This window comes from Dermacentor albipictus, chromosome 7, assembly GCF_038994185.2.
Source record: "Dermacentor albipictus isolate Rhodes 1998 colony chromosome 7, USDA_Dalb.pri_finalv2, whole genome shotgun sequence".
NCBI lineage: Eukaryota > Metazoa > Arthropoda > Arachnida > Ixodida > Ixodidae > Dermacentor > Dermacentor albipictus.
Window position 1 is genome coordinate 54,865,096 of NC_091827.1, and position 15,310 is coordinate 54,880,405.

Genomic DNA, 15,310 nt, shown 5'->3' on the forward strand with positions numbered 1-15,310 from the left:
TAAAACAGAAGCTGCCGGCGTCGCCTGCTGCATACGTTCATACTCTTTGGGTCCTCGACCCGGTGACCCATACAATTGTACTTGCTAAGTCCGTTGGCAAGAAGCCAACGGACTTAGCAAGTACAATTGTTGCCTTAGTTGCTGCAATTGTTGAGTTAGTTGCCGATGAAACAATACTGTGCCTCTCGTGGACATGGCCGACCCTACAGCCAGAGTGAATGGAGCACAATTCACGCTGAATGATCAAAGGTGCTTCTGCGATTAATTAAACGGAGCACAACTCAAGCACACGCAACGCAATAAAGTTGTGTAAGATCCTACTCCAACGCCGGCAGCGAAAAGCCACGTGACCCCAAGGCGGGGGTCCGGAAACTACCGACAATATAAAAACTCGCACGTCAGTGTCTTCTCGCATGCATGCAGGTTTAATTTCTAGGGAAGTACAGCGCCACCGATATGTTCTCAGAAGTCGTCTGTTCTGAACATAATGAGTACGACTATACAAAGAACGCGGCCATATTCTTCTTGGCGCTGAGTGTCTCTTTCTCTCTTACTTCTTTCTTAATGAACCCCACGGCAGGATTGGACGAAACATGCGCCTCATTAGCCTCTTTTGAAACTAGCTATGAAAAGATCATCAGTGGAGGGTCACATACGCGCAGCATAAGCGGAAACAAACCTTGGCAGCGACGACCGACGGGCGCCGGCCTTGGGGGCACGCAGAGCCTTCGCAATGAGCTCGCAGAAAGAGCCCACGGGCGTTTTCTGATTGTGCCTAATCAGTGCAATTACGCTTAATTACACACGCGCGCAGCTCGCCCGTTGACGGCGAGCTCGTCTTCACGCTGACTTGCCTTTGTTCGGTGCATCGTTGGAAAAGGTAACGTGAGCAGCGATACGCAGTCTTGGGTGCAGAGACTGCCGTATGCCAAGTGTTTTGGAAAGTTCAGTGCCACTTCGAAAGGCTATGCGGCACAAGTGTTGGAGGCCACATTAAGATATCTGAGAAGGCGTTGCTTTAGGACAAAAGTTGCCGATGACGGCTAATAATCAGCAGCCTGCGTAAATATATGCGCTAAATTCTGTGACCTATCTTACTCCTACATCGACTGCGACCCGCATAGGGTGGTAGACATCGCCATGAAAGTAGAAATAAAGGTTTAACTTGCGCCGCCTATCATTGCCAGCATAGCTTAGTTACTACGTGCTTGCTATTTACACAAGCCTAGCATCGGTTCGATGGTACCGGGAGCGGGAGGTCGCCCTACTTGTCTGGGGCCAAATAAATAGCGAGGAAAATCTTATTTGTAGTATATCGCACATCTCATATTGAGCATCTTTCGTTAGCACGTAGCAATCGTGTACAGAGATAAATGAAAGAGAAAATGAAGCCCGTCCGAAGCCAGCGGCTTGAAATAAATTGAAGGTGTTTGAATCTGTGGTGGACAATTCTAAATGTATTAGTGGCGTTGAAGGTAGGGACAGACGGAATGGCAATGCACTACTTTTTAGGGCTGCATATTTTATTCCGATTGTACGAAATTTTAACATGACCTGCGGTTCGATCCTAGGTAAAGGAAACGCATAAGGAATATAAATATAACCAGAATGGTGGCATTATTCACTACACCACGTGCATGTTCATGTTCAAAAAATCCATCCCTCCGAGAAGCCCTCAATTTACAATGTCGGCTTCTTTCAGAACAGCTGCCAAACTTATCTGCCTGAATACGGGTTAATAGCCTTTACGTATCGAGCATGGGAGACGTCAATTCAGCAGCCTACATACTGTCGACATGGAACTTTCATTATTCTCATCGATGCCCATTGCCGTGCCACTGCCGAAGCTTAGAAATATCGTGAAGTGTGTTCCTGATGCACGACAACTACATCCCTTAACGTCGACGATTCCTGGAGGTCACCGCTTTTGTGCGGGGACAAAGAAATTGCTATGTAGAACCGCTTTCAATGAGGGGTGTTAATAAGGTTCGTACACAGTCAGCCGTCTGAAGAATCTTTCATTGTTTATCACTGTAAAAAAGTACATTTGCTGCTGTAGTGGCAGAGCATTAGTACGCAATTGCAGCAGTTTAACAGGAAAGACACGAGCCAATTGAGCGCTCCCCTTTGAAAGAAATACGTCACTCGTGCGCCCTAAGGCAAACCGCAATGAGCGGGGTGTGCGAGAAAACTGGAATGGTGTCACGTACTCCCTGTAAGTATCGGTGATCTAGATGGCTGGAGCATTATTCTGAAAGTAATTCACGCACTGTTATTCCTTCGATGCATTATAAATGGTCGTAATGAGCTTTTAAGCCGGCCATCTGCTCGACAACATCGTGCTAACAACCACATGCGCATTACCGAGGGAGCGAGCCTAATTCAGCGAGGTGCTTGTTTGGACGAGTTGGTGGTTGTGTCTTGTTTCATTTAGTTTAGCCCTGATACTCTTTGGGAAGTAGCGGTAGAAAGACAAGGAAAGGCAGGGACGTTAACTAGACTTCGTCCAATTTGCTAGCCTATACGCGAAGAGTGGAGTTGTTGGGCTGAAAGAAAGAGAGAAGGCAAGTTCGATGGAGTGCAGCTCTACATGCCACGAGTACAACTGGAAAGTCCCTGTCAGAGCTCTTTCTCTATTTCTAGTATTAAAGCCTTAGCTTCTTCGATGGTTTAGGTACCATAAACATTTTCCCAGAAACATGTTACCACAGGAAATGTCTGGAACAGAGAAAAAAAAATTAAATTATGGGGTTTTACGTGCCGAAACCACTTCTGATTATGAGGCACACCATAGTGGAGGGCTCCGGCAATTTTGACCACCTGGGGTTCTTTAACGTGCACCTAAATCTAAGTACACGGGTATTTTCGCATTCCGCCCCCATCGAAATGCGGCCGCCGCAGCTGGGATTCGATCCCGCGACCTAGGTTCACAGACAAGTGAGCGGCTCTCATTCAGACGTGCTCCGTCATGTTCAACCACATGCTAACCAGAGTGCCGTGCTGATTTCGCCAAGCTTCTCTTGGCAACGCTTTCTGTACACAGACGTTTATTTGTACCACTCGATCTAAGCCCCAAAAGAGCTACCCCGCTAGCGCTCTCTGAAATAAGTTCCTGACCATTGCTTCTGACAGCACAGACCTTACTGCTTACGAAGAAGCCGTCACGCCACCATCAAAGCACAGTAAAAGAAATGTTGCGTCATGTAAGTTAGACTTTGCATTCGGTTATCGTCAGAACTTATAAAATTATGCGGCGTACACTTCAAATGACGTGCTGATAATCTCCTTCAATTGTATTTCTCATCGTGAAAAGTTGAATACCCTGAGCGCCGAAAAATTACCCATCCGCTGACTAGCGCCATGTCTGAAGACTCAACAAAGAAATTTTAATCTCGTACTAAACGACTCCTTCATTTGGCCATGAAATCAAATCATTAAAAAAAGCTCCGTATTTCGAATAGGTACAAGCCGAGCCACCCGGTTGAATCGATATGGAGACAAGGCAGCAGACAGTGCCTTACTCGTTTATTGGGTCCAGCGCACGTCTACCTTCATTAGTATTTTAATAATCTTGTCGCGGTCCAAATGACGCTCCTCTACTCTGTTCGTATCAAGTCGGTATCCTGTCCGGGAGCGGCGAGGCACGCATCGGCAACAGATGTTTAACAACCAAGCTAATCACGCCCGCAAATTACTGGTGGCCGCTTTCAGAGAAGAACAATATACTGCGGATACGATATTACCATAGGTGGTGTCCAGATCCAAATCGCAGTGGCGACAATCTGTCTGTAACCGATACTAATGCTTGCTGGCTGCATGCGCCGGAAGCAATATTCAACAGCCAAGAAACGTGTGAAGAACGCCATGTTCTTTGCACCACCTGTTTCAACTCTTAAGGAAACGGCACAGAGCTCCGTTACCGCAGTCGTTCTCATTTGACAAATCCGCGGTGTGTAGCCTTCCTGGTGTACGTGCAAATGGAGAAACGATCAATGTACGGCCAGCGAGTTATCCGAAATTAGTAGACAGATGTGCCAAAGTAGCTTGTTAAACGAGGACGCTCCATTACATCATGGCAGAAAGCTACCTCACTCGCTGCAATACACAGTGGACCTAAGCGCCCCCCCCCCCCCCCCCCCCCATTACGATTGGTACTACAGATCTACAGTAATACGGACCTGCCATGCTGAAGCGAAGAACGCTCAATGGAAATCGCATTCTTTTGTCACCAAAGAACCATACCGCGGCAGGCGCTGAACCTCTCTCCATAAATTACGATGTAATGTTCTCCGCTACGTATAAATTCGCTGATGATCGTGTCTCGTTATCAACCAATTACTAGCGCCTATGATTCCGTTTCATTACAGACCGACATTACCGCTATTAACTCATGTTGCTCTAGCTCTCAAATGAAGCTTAACGTTAAGAAATGTAAATGCGTGGCAGTCGCTCGCGCTTCCAGCCGCCCATTTCCTTTCGCGTATAATCTTAGTAACAACCCACTTTCTTTTATAACCGGTTGTAAAGATCCTGGCGTCCATATTACACGCCATATCTGCCGGAACGTGCTTGGCAAGTAAAACACTATCCCTTTCCCCCCACCGCCCTGTATTTCGTAATCCATCTTAACTTAAAGGCCATGCTTGACTTGATCCTAATGACACCGGTCGTGTAAGCGCCGTGGAAAACGCCTCGAGAATGTAGGGCACGTTCACGCCAGGAGTCATTAGGATCAAGTCTGGCATGGGATTCGAGCTAAGAAGCATTCCTGAATACGGGGGTAAGAATGCTAATCGCAAGTATGGTTCGTTATCTATGTTGCACTCACTTTAAAGGAGGGCCTTTTGATGTTTTTTGACTCAGTAACGTTCCTCGGTGCGGTCACTATCTGTCTGTTTATTTTCGGCCAGATCGCTTCCGTGCGCGCTAGCTGGCCGCACATCTGTTGTAGCCTCTCAAACTTGGAATGTGGGTGTTCTCTACTTCGTAGTATCTGGTAGCGAATAAGTATTATCTCTCCCTTACTCGTTTGCTCTGTGAACCATCACGAATCATTGAGCTTCGCGTACTCTCTCTGTCTGGTCCGCCATTTGCTTTTCAGCCGATTGGTTATTGAGTACGCCAATTCACCCATTTTTAATAGGCTGGCGATAGAGCGTGAGCTAGGGAAGATGTGCATAGATTACGTGCGAGAAACTATCTTACTATGCTAGGAAGCAATCCTACTTCTTTTGCTGCTGTGTAATGAGTGGGACTAACTCTTCCTGGCTCACTGCAGTTGAAGTGCTTTGTTTAGAGGTAAGCGATATCCTCAGATATCCAACAATGGCCTTTATTAGCTCTTGTTGATGTTAGAGCGCTTCCGAACAAGAGAAGAGAGGGGAAATAATATTCCAAGCACAAACTTCTGGTAGTACGTAGTTTACCACCGAAGTGTAGGAGGAATTAGGTTGGTAAAATATTCGCGTGGTATCCATGGAATTGATTTGTGAGGCTGCCAAGTGAGAAACAGGCGCACTTCAGTGAGGAGACCGAGTCGCCCTAACAAGCATAGTGTTATACTGTGTTAAGATTTATAGTTTATTTAGCAAATGCATCTGCTAGTGACATCTTCAGTGCAAACGGTAACGCGGCGCTTTAGCATCTCTTTAGCACGGGCAGAAATCTGTCAAACTTTTTCTGACACTAATGCACAAGTTTACAGCAACGCCTTTCTTCTCGCCATCGAAGCACGGCGTTCGCTTCCGGAAGTTCCGCCACACGCAATGCCAGGAGAGAGGAGAGGGGGGGAAGAGGGAAAGAGTGGTGGCGTCTAAGAAGAGTTCGATCGATGTCGAATCAATGGGCACCTCGCGGAAGGACGCCGGCTCACTTTTTTTCACGGTTGCGATAGACGATGCCCTGACGGGGACCACCGGAAGCACTTCGGGAAGTTTCCGGCCACCTCACATCCGGCCTGTGCCATTTACGATCGGCCGCAAACGTGACACGGGATAAGGACGCCCGAAAGGATCCCAGCACTTTATATATATAGAATGCTTCCATCCCCAGGGAATGTATATGGTCGAATTCGAGGCGTTGCGGCGAATTCGGAATTGATTTAGGTGACGAGCAACGCTGTTCGTGAGAGAGTTTTGAACCGGGAAATCTTCAATCTGTACTTCTCGGAACGAAAGGGTGTCTGACTGCAGGACGAAATTATCAATTTAATGGCGTCGAAAGGGAAGTAAGCGGTGTACTACCTCCAAATGTTGTCGATAAATACGGGCTGGCTGCCATAGGGTTGTAAAATTCTGGAAAACGAAAAAAAAATATGCAGATCAAACGCACTGAACGAATCGTTGTAAGGGAAGCTTTCTATGCTGTTCGGGTTAAATGGCGGTAATTGGCAGTGATGCTGACGGCGAATATTCATGCTATTAATCGTTCATTACAGTGCGATACCAATGTGATGTCAAATGTTACCGTGCGTGCGTCCTTTGCGTTTCTCTACGTAGTACCCAGAACACACAGCGAGGCGTGTTTACTTGAGGTGTTCTAGTGGGCCCATTGCTCATGGCTTGCGCGAAGGTCAGCAACTGTCACGTGGCAGAAGCGCTAAAGTTTAATTAAATGACGTGGCTTTACGTTCGAAAACCACAATCTGATTACAAGGCACGCCGTAGTGGGGGGCTATGGTATAATTTGGGATTAATGGACCACCTGTGGTTCTTTAACGGGCACCTAATCTTGAATGCACGAGCGTTCTTGACTTTCGCTGCAATGGCAATCCAGCCGCCGTGGCTGGGATCGGGTCCGCGACCTTGAGCAACGGCATAGCCACAAAGATACCGGGGAGGGGTAGGGTACCGAAGTGTTTGATTTGCTGGGTGGCCGCTTGCGTAGTGTCCTCTCGTGGCCGCGGTGCTTTAATGCTGCTTTTCATCTGTACGCCCTGCGTCAATTGTCCACTGAACGAATTCGCATGGTTCTTATTTTTAAGAAATAGGAGACATTTACCGTACCATACCTTAAACTTACATTTATCGAGTTCCTTCGGCACCCATGTCATGTCCGCGCTGCGTCACAAGGACCGTTTCACCACATTGCAAAGTGCAAGGCTTCTTAGCCAATAGGAAGACCAAATGTCCTCGACATGCGTTAGTCCCCTCCCCCCCCCCCCCCCCCCCCTTCATCTTCTCATCGCCACAGTAATTCGCGGGATAAGACGTGCATGCGCAGATATCGTAACATGTCACATATCGCTATAAAGTATCATGTCCTAGGCAAAAAAAGCTCTAATCCTACCAATTTACAGGCAGTTACGTCACGAACCATATTACACTGCTCACGAATATTGCCTGTGCATTTCTTGTGCCTTAGGTATAGTGCGGCAAACGTCATTTGAGATGGACTATAGTAGCCGCGTTCAACTTATTTAAGAGACTTTCCTTATCCAAGCGTGCCTTATAATCAGATAGTGGATCTGGCACTTCATCATCATCATCACCAGCCTGGTTACGCCCACTGCAAGACAAAGGCCTCTCCCATACTTCTCAAACTACCCCAGTCATGCACTAATTGTGGCCATGTCGTCCTTGCAAACTTCTTAATCTTATCCTCCCACCTAACTTTTTGCCGCCCTCTGCTACGCTTCCCTTCCCTTAATGACCCTTAATCACCATCGGTTATCTTCCCTCCTCATTACATGTCCTGCCCATGCCCCATTTCTTTTTCTTGATTTCAACTAAGATGTCAATAACTAGCGTTTGTTCCCTCACCCAATCTGCTCTTTTTTTATCCCTTAACGTTACACCTATCATTCTTTCTATAGCTCATTGTGTCGTCCTCAATTTAAGTAGAAACCTTTTCGTAAGCCTCCAGGTTTCTGCCCCGTACGTGAGTACTGGTAAGACACAGCTGTTATATACCTTTCTCTTGAGGGATAGTGGCAACCTGCTGTTCATGATCTGAGAATGCCTGCCAAACGCACGTTCTGGGACTTAAAACCCCATAATTCAATTCTTATTCAAGAAGGCTTATTCAAAAGGTCCCTTTTCACGACGAATTTGCCCTCTTCCATGCTTCTCCAATGTACGCGAGCCGCCATGAGCGAAAAGTGGTAAGGCTGGTATTCGCTCGTTTCGTGCCTGTATCGCCTCTACTTTTTCTCTGCCTCCCCTTACTACCTCCACTCCACCATTCTATATGCGTTCCTTCTGAGTTGTTGAGGGGGAGTACAAATATAAGGGCTGCAGCTTCTGCGACTGGTACTCCTCGGCAGACGGTCTCAACCACCCCTGACGCTGCATGCCCGACACCAAAGGCACCAGCACCAGCAGTGGAAAAGCCGAAGGGAAAAGCCAAGATAGCTTGGCTACAAACGTGAAACAAGAAAGAAACAAGGACACTTACTCAGCTACTCAGCCGCTCTTAAAGATGGCGCAATCGGTGATAAGACATATTAGGAGTTGTTAGTAGCAGAACATGTCGCTTCCGGAAATCCGAAACCGCAAGAGCGCGCAGGGTTTCAGCGACCGCTTTTGTTTATATATTAATTCTCTTTTGGTACATAACGAGATAATTAGCACTCGCGTTGCAAACAAATTTAGCCTGCCTGGTGGGGCTGTGCAGCCGCTTGCGTTGGCCGATACCGGTGGTTGTGCCACAGTCCCGCCAAAAAAATTACATCATTTTCAGGTTACTGTTATTGACTGGCACTTTTCTGACTCGAGACCGGTATTACAAAAGATGCAGTCAGTCCTGCGACGGGGAGTTCACCAACAACTAACATACGAAATTGTCAAACTTCCCCACGATGTCAAACAGAATTGCGGAATAAGTGGAAACGACCAAGCAGACAAATTTACCCGAGAGTCACATCAAGAGCAGCACAGCGTTCGCATTTCTCTTTCCAGGACCGACACTGCACGGCAGCTTCGTCACCTAGTGCGCGAGTTCTCTTTAGCAGAGTGGAACACCTTTAATATAAGGTGCACTAGGTTGCACGAACTGAGCACCATCTCCGACCTCCCCCTAGGCTTCACCGACGTGAGGCCTTCGCTTCTGTAGCGGCTGTGGTGGGGAGTGGCTTTCAGGAAGGCGTACACTACTTTGATTGGAAGGACCGACAGTGCTGCGTGCGACGTCTGCGGTATCGTAGAGAACATGGAACATTTATTGCGCCAATGTCATCAATTTTAGTCGGAAAGAAAAAAAACATTATCTATTGCATTGATACGACTGGACGATCGGCCGTTGTCTGTGCAGGTGCTGCTTGAAAACCGTCTCCATCGATCGTCGGCCCAGAAAGCTGTGAAGGCACCTTTGTTTTTCTTGAGGATGACTGGCCAATGTGAACGCCTTTGACTCCCTCACGCCCTCCGTCCGCGTGCTCGAGCTCACTGCAAGGGTTCCTCCGCCTCCCCTCCCTCTCTCTAGCTCATCCTTCTATTCCCTCTTCCCCGTCCTCCATAGTAGGGTAGCCAACCAGACGCATTACTGGTTAACAACCCTGCCTCCTCTCTTCATTTCCTCCTCCTCCTTAAGTCGGAGAAGGTTTAACATAAAGCCCATGCGCTGTCGGTACTTTGTTTCGTGAAATTTGTTTGTGGGCTGTTATTCTCAGAATTTCGAGAAACGGCTTTGTCAAGAATGAAACACAAACTATCAGCAACTTTAGGGATAGAACGGTGCGGCAATATAACCCGTATATACCCTATATCATAAAGCAAGGCGTGGCGCATACATATATCTAAATAAATAATAAAATTTCCGCTCACGGACAACTCCGCCGTCACCTACGCCGACACGCATATTTTGCGACACGGGGCCCTTGACGCCATCGCGCTAAAACAGCACAAGTCTTACGCCCTTTCGTGAGAGCTACCTGGAGGTCAGAGTAGTTCAAATGTATAACGATTCGACATCGTATTGAGCCACGTCGCTTGTCATTTGCAGTGTGATTGTCCGCGTCCAAGTAAACCCGGCACTGCGAGGCCAATGCCAAAGGGCAGTGTATTGACACCGACCTCTTTATGACATGGTGCTTCAAGCTGCAGACTTGGTCTTTATTGGCGGGCCTCGGACGTTCACATCATAGAACTTGTAATAAAGTCCGCTGAAGACCGACAACCCCAGCGCCAGTCGGCCAACTCGGGCAAATACAAATATGACCTGCAAACACGGGCAGCCCTCTGCGGAAAGTGCTTTATTGCTTTGATCTGGGTGGGTATGGGAATGCATCGGGAGGGTCAACTAGTACGCTGATAGCCATGCCTGTGATTATGTTCACGCAAAAGTGTAAAGGAACATGGCGTATGAAAAAGCAAATCAAAGGCATGTGCTCTGGAATACTGACATTCCAACTTTATTGATCATTTACCGATGACCATTTCTCACCGGCTCACCACTGTTAAATAGTTATCGCTCGGCTCAAGATGCACATCTGGTAGTGTCGTTGGTTACCATCGCTAGAACGTGAAAATATGGTGCTAATGGATTACTTGTATTAGTGTTTCTTGTAGTTTATACTAGTAAATTGTTCTATTCAATATCACGTTTTCCTTGTGTTGGGGGTAATAGTCGATTATTACCGGAAGAAACGAAAACCAAGCTTCCTATTTTTATATATTGTGCGAACAATTCAGCACAGGCGCGCCAGGGTGACGTCACAAATGTTAACTTCTCATACATGGGGCGTTTGACTTTGGAAAAAAAAAACTCCAAATTAACGCGGTTACAGGTGAACTTGATTGCGTTAGTATGTAGTGCACTCGTTTACCGATAAACAACTATCTAGGCCCGTGCCTTCAAAACCTGTGACGTCAGCAGAAGGTGTTACGGAAACTTCAGGGTGTCGTCGCTACCCGTGATTCACTTTCGCACGTTTTATTCCTTAGCAAGCCTTCTGTTACAGCAAGAGTGACCGATTTACTGTTGTAAAATTGCAATTTACTAACGTAGCTCAACATTCCATTTCATGTTCCTTTTTACCAATTTTGAGAAATTCCAGAAGCTTGAAACATTTGAGCTTCACGTCCATATCGTTTCCCCCGCTGCGCCCTTGAAAAGCTATTCCACTCTGTCATCTAAAGGAATGCTCAAGAGATGACTACGGCTCGAGGAAGTGTAATATTCGCCGACAAACTTGATTTTCAATTGACCACCACATTGTTTAAGTAATAAAATGATTAACAAAATCATTGCCTGATTCGGCCTAAGTTGCCTAAAAACTCACTCACTAAAACTTGCGCTGAAAAAACAAATGTTTAGTGAATTAATATACTGGTTTGTCAATAACTTAAGCCTTTCCATATTGATCGGCAGGTTTGGCTTATTCTACTCTTTACACGACTAATGTATTCAGGGGAACGCTTAACTGGGATAGAAGAATGAAGGAGGCTATCAGAGAAGACTCAAGCCGCGCACGGTGCGCTAACAAGCACTCATCCGAAGCCCGCTATTTATTCTTGACCTCTTCAACATGCTCTGCACAATGGAGGAACTGAAATTCTTCCCGACTTTACGTCGGCGCCCTCGACACTAGCGCACGATATTTCATCTTCCTACATCCTCGCATTGCACGGCGTCCTTCAAAAGTAATCTCAGGACTTCGTTTCCGGTACAGCGGGTCGCAGGCGTACAAGCTGCTAGTCAGAATCACCGTCAATACGACAGCAATGCTAGGAGCAGCTCTCCAAGCAAACATGAGCTCAGACTGCGAGTGGTGGCGTAGCGGGCCTGCGAGGATTGGATAAGCACGGTTCGCATCACTCGAAAAGAACAACGAAATTTTATCTGCGATTGCTCGCTTTACTATGCGTCCACATGCTTATATTTATCTTGTGCGAACAGCCACCTCCGGTAATGGAGGTGGGTGCTGCTCGGGGCTCTTCCAAGACTGACGTATAGTATACGCTATTGGAGCAGTTGGACGGTGGTGCGAGCACTTTTGCGAGGGCCGGGAGCTGTCAACTGAGCAAACCCTTTTGATGTGACGTGGTATTGTGATACCGCACTGGGGAAACGTCTTGGCGTGTGCTCGCAGCAAACAGGAGCAGGTCAAGGGGGGAGGAGTGATGCTGCGACGAAATAAAGGGGGCTAGGCCTCTTTTGACAAGTAGCGTCAGCGATGTTCGGCGAAGATTCTTCAGCCACCACCCACCATCCTCACTCTTTAGCGAGATCTCAGAGCGCCTGCTCTGTTCTTGAGAAATAAGATGCCAGGCCAAAGAGTACAGCGCAAAAGCAAGCAATAGGAAAAGCAGGCGTTAAAGGTGATCAATGTCTTGAACTTTGGTCGAGAAAAAGCGCGATCAACTGTGGCAGAGTCTAACTGTAGGCAAGAGAACCCGCGAAGAAAAGAAAAATAAGAGATTAGAAAGCGATGTGTAAAGAAAGTACGATGGAAAATTATATATATATATATATATATATATATATATATATATATATATATATATATATATATATATATATATATATATATATATATATAGGCCTGCGCTATATAGCGCTCGTCTTTCCGGGCCTGGAGCTGACATCCTAGCGATGGGGACGGCAGTAAGCTGGCTACGAATCAACTGCCTGTGTGATATTTTTTTGTTCTTTTAGCATGTCAACCTTAACAACCATGCGGGACAGCTGGCCTATAGCAAACGCTATCATGGGCGACAGAAAAGCGCCTAAAATTGCTCATACCGTTCCCACTCACCTCCCCGGCAGCTATTGGTATAGGATACCTTGCGCAGAAGCTTTGCACAGTTGACGGAAACGTCAGAACGCACAGCCTAGAAAGCTGTGGAAGCAAAAGGGAGAGGATCTGTCGCGCATTCAATGTGACACGTACGATGACTACTCAGGAAGCATTCTCGCCTCGCTGTAAGTGAACGCACGATAAGTGAAATCAGGAGGCATACTTCTCTGAGATATGAAAATGTGCAAGGTGCACACTCCGCACGACTAGGCATGATCGCGGTCGAATGCATAGTAACACGTACATTCTGGAGCTTCAGAGTGGCAAAGTTCCGTTATACTGGGATGAACGATGAAGCAGCGGCCCATGGCATTTTTCTGATGTCTCATTTTATTCCTATGCTGGAGACGCCGAGTTGATAAAGAGAGCATTCTAAAACATTGACATTCTCCAGTGCACTACATCTGCAGGCTTGGAGAGACGCCTGACACGAGCGAAAGATGCCGAGAGTGAGTCGGGCTATACAAATCCAGGTACAACCCAATTAGGAAGGCCCACTAAGCTTGAACAAAGACACTCCCTTACCAGAACATGAATTGGCCGCCCTGGTGCAATATTCGGCCACAACCTCCCTGATGATATCTGCAATTAACCCATGGCCCTCAGTCCCCAGCAGCTGCGGAACACCTGACCAAGACGGTGGTCAGACCTGTAATGCAGCAGAGCGTGCTGAGAATCTCTGAGTCCGGACAGGCCGCCACTGGAAACTGACCTTGTCAACGTTTAACATGATCTTGAATTGTAGTGCGAAGTGACGCAGACGGAGACTAGAGGCAGACAGGACAGAAGGCACGCATCATTGCCTCTGTTAGAGTGCGAACTTCAATAGCTTCACAGCACGTGTGTTAATCTCAAGTAGTATCTTCTTGTTGTTTGCTTTTTGGCTACCATACCTCTAGATATGCTTATCTGATGTCTTTAGACCTTGTAATGCTCATTTGCAGGGCTATTTGCAATCACCTAAATATAAGTTGACAGTTTCAATAAAAATTTAGTTGAGAGTTAGCACTCGTCCTGCGTGCTTCTAGTCTTTGTCTATGTCACTTCGCGCTACAAGTCGAGATCATGTTACTCTGTCGAGTGAAGCTAGCTTAGCAGGACTCTGAGGAACTATCAGACGTTGTTTGGGATATTATCGGCCTTAGTGAGATTAGAAGAACTGGTGAGGCTTTTACATTGCTAAATAACGGCCATGTCCTCTGCTATAGAGGTCTCCCTGATAAGAAGCAAAACGGGGAAGGACTCTTAATCCATAAGGACATAGCGGGCAACATTGACGAATTCGACAGCATTAGTGGGAGGGTACCAGTAGACGTAATCAAATTTAGAGTACAAAGAGTACAATAAGCCTTTCTGTATGGCTTTCATAGATTACGAAAAAGCGTTTGATTCAGTAGAGATACCAGTAGCCATAGAGACATTGCGCAATCAAGGAGTAAAGACCACTTACGTAAATAACCTGCAAAATATCTACAGAGATTTCACAGCCACGTTGATTAAACAGAAGAAAACTAGGAAGTTATTAATAAAGAAAGGCGTAAGACAAGGTGACACAATCTCTTCAGTGCTATTCACTGCGTGCTTGGAAGAAGTATTCAAGCTTTTAAACTGGGAAGGTTTAGGAGTAAGAATCGACGGCGAATACCTACGCAATCTTCGGTTTGCCGATGGCATTGTTCTATTCAGCAACACTGCAGACAAGTTGGAACTAATGATGGCGGACCTTAACAGGGAGAGTGTAAGAGTGGGGCTGAAGATTAATTTCCAGAAGACAAAGATAATGATGAATAAGTGAGCAAGGGAACAAGAGTTGATGACCGCAAGTGAGCCTGTAGAGTCTCTGAAGGAGTACCTTTACCCAGAGTAATTATTCCCAGGAAATGCTAATCATGAGAAGCAAATTCTTAGACGAATAAAAGTGGGTTGGATTGCGTACGGCAGACATTGTCAGCTCCTGACTAGAACCTTACAATTATCATTGAAAAGGAAGGTATACAATCAGTGCATTTTACCCGTGTTGACACATGGCGCAGAGACTTGGAGACGGACAAAGAAGATTGAGAACAAGTTAAAGACCGCGCAAAGAGCGATGGAACGAAGTATGCTAGGTATAACTTTAATAGACAGAAAGAGAGCGGTTTGGATCAGAGAGCAAACGGGTATAGACGATATTCTTATTGACATTAAGATAAAAAATGGCGCTGAGCACGTCATTCAATGCGCAGATTAGATAACCGTTGGACCATTAGGGTGACAGAATGGGTATCAAGAGAAGGGAAGTGCAGTAGAGGATGGCAGAATGACTAGGGAAACAGGAAATTTGCGGGTGTTAGTTGGAATCGATAGGCGCAGGACAGGGGTGATTGGTAATAGCGGGAAGAGGCCTTCATCTTGCAGTGGGCATAAAATAGCATGATAATGATGATGCTGCTGCTGCTGCTGCTGCTGCTGCTGCTGATGATGATGATGCACATTTTCCATGGTGCTGGGGTTAGCCGAAACGCAAAAAGAAAATTCTGGGGTTTAGAAGTGCCGACACGACGACCCGATTATTATAAAGCACGCCATAGTGGG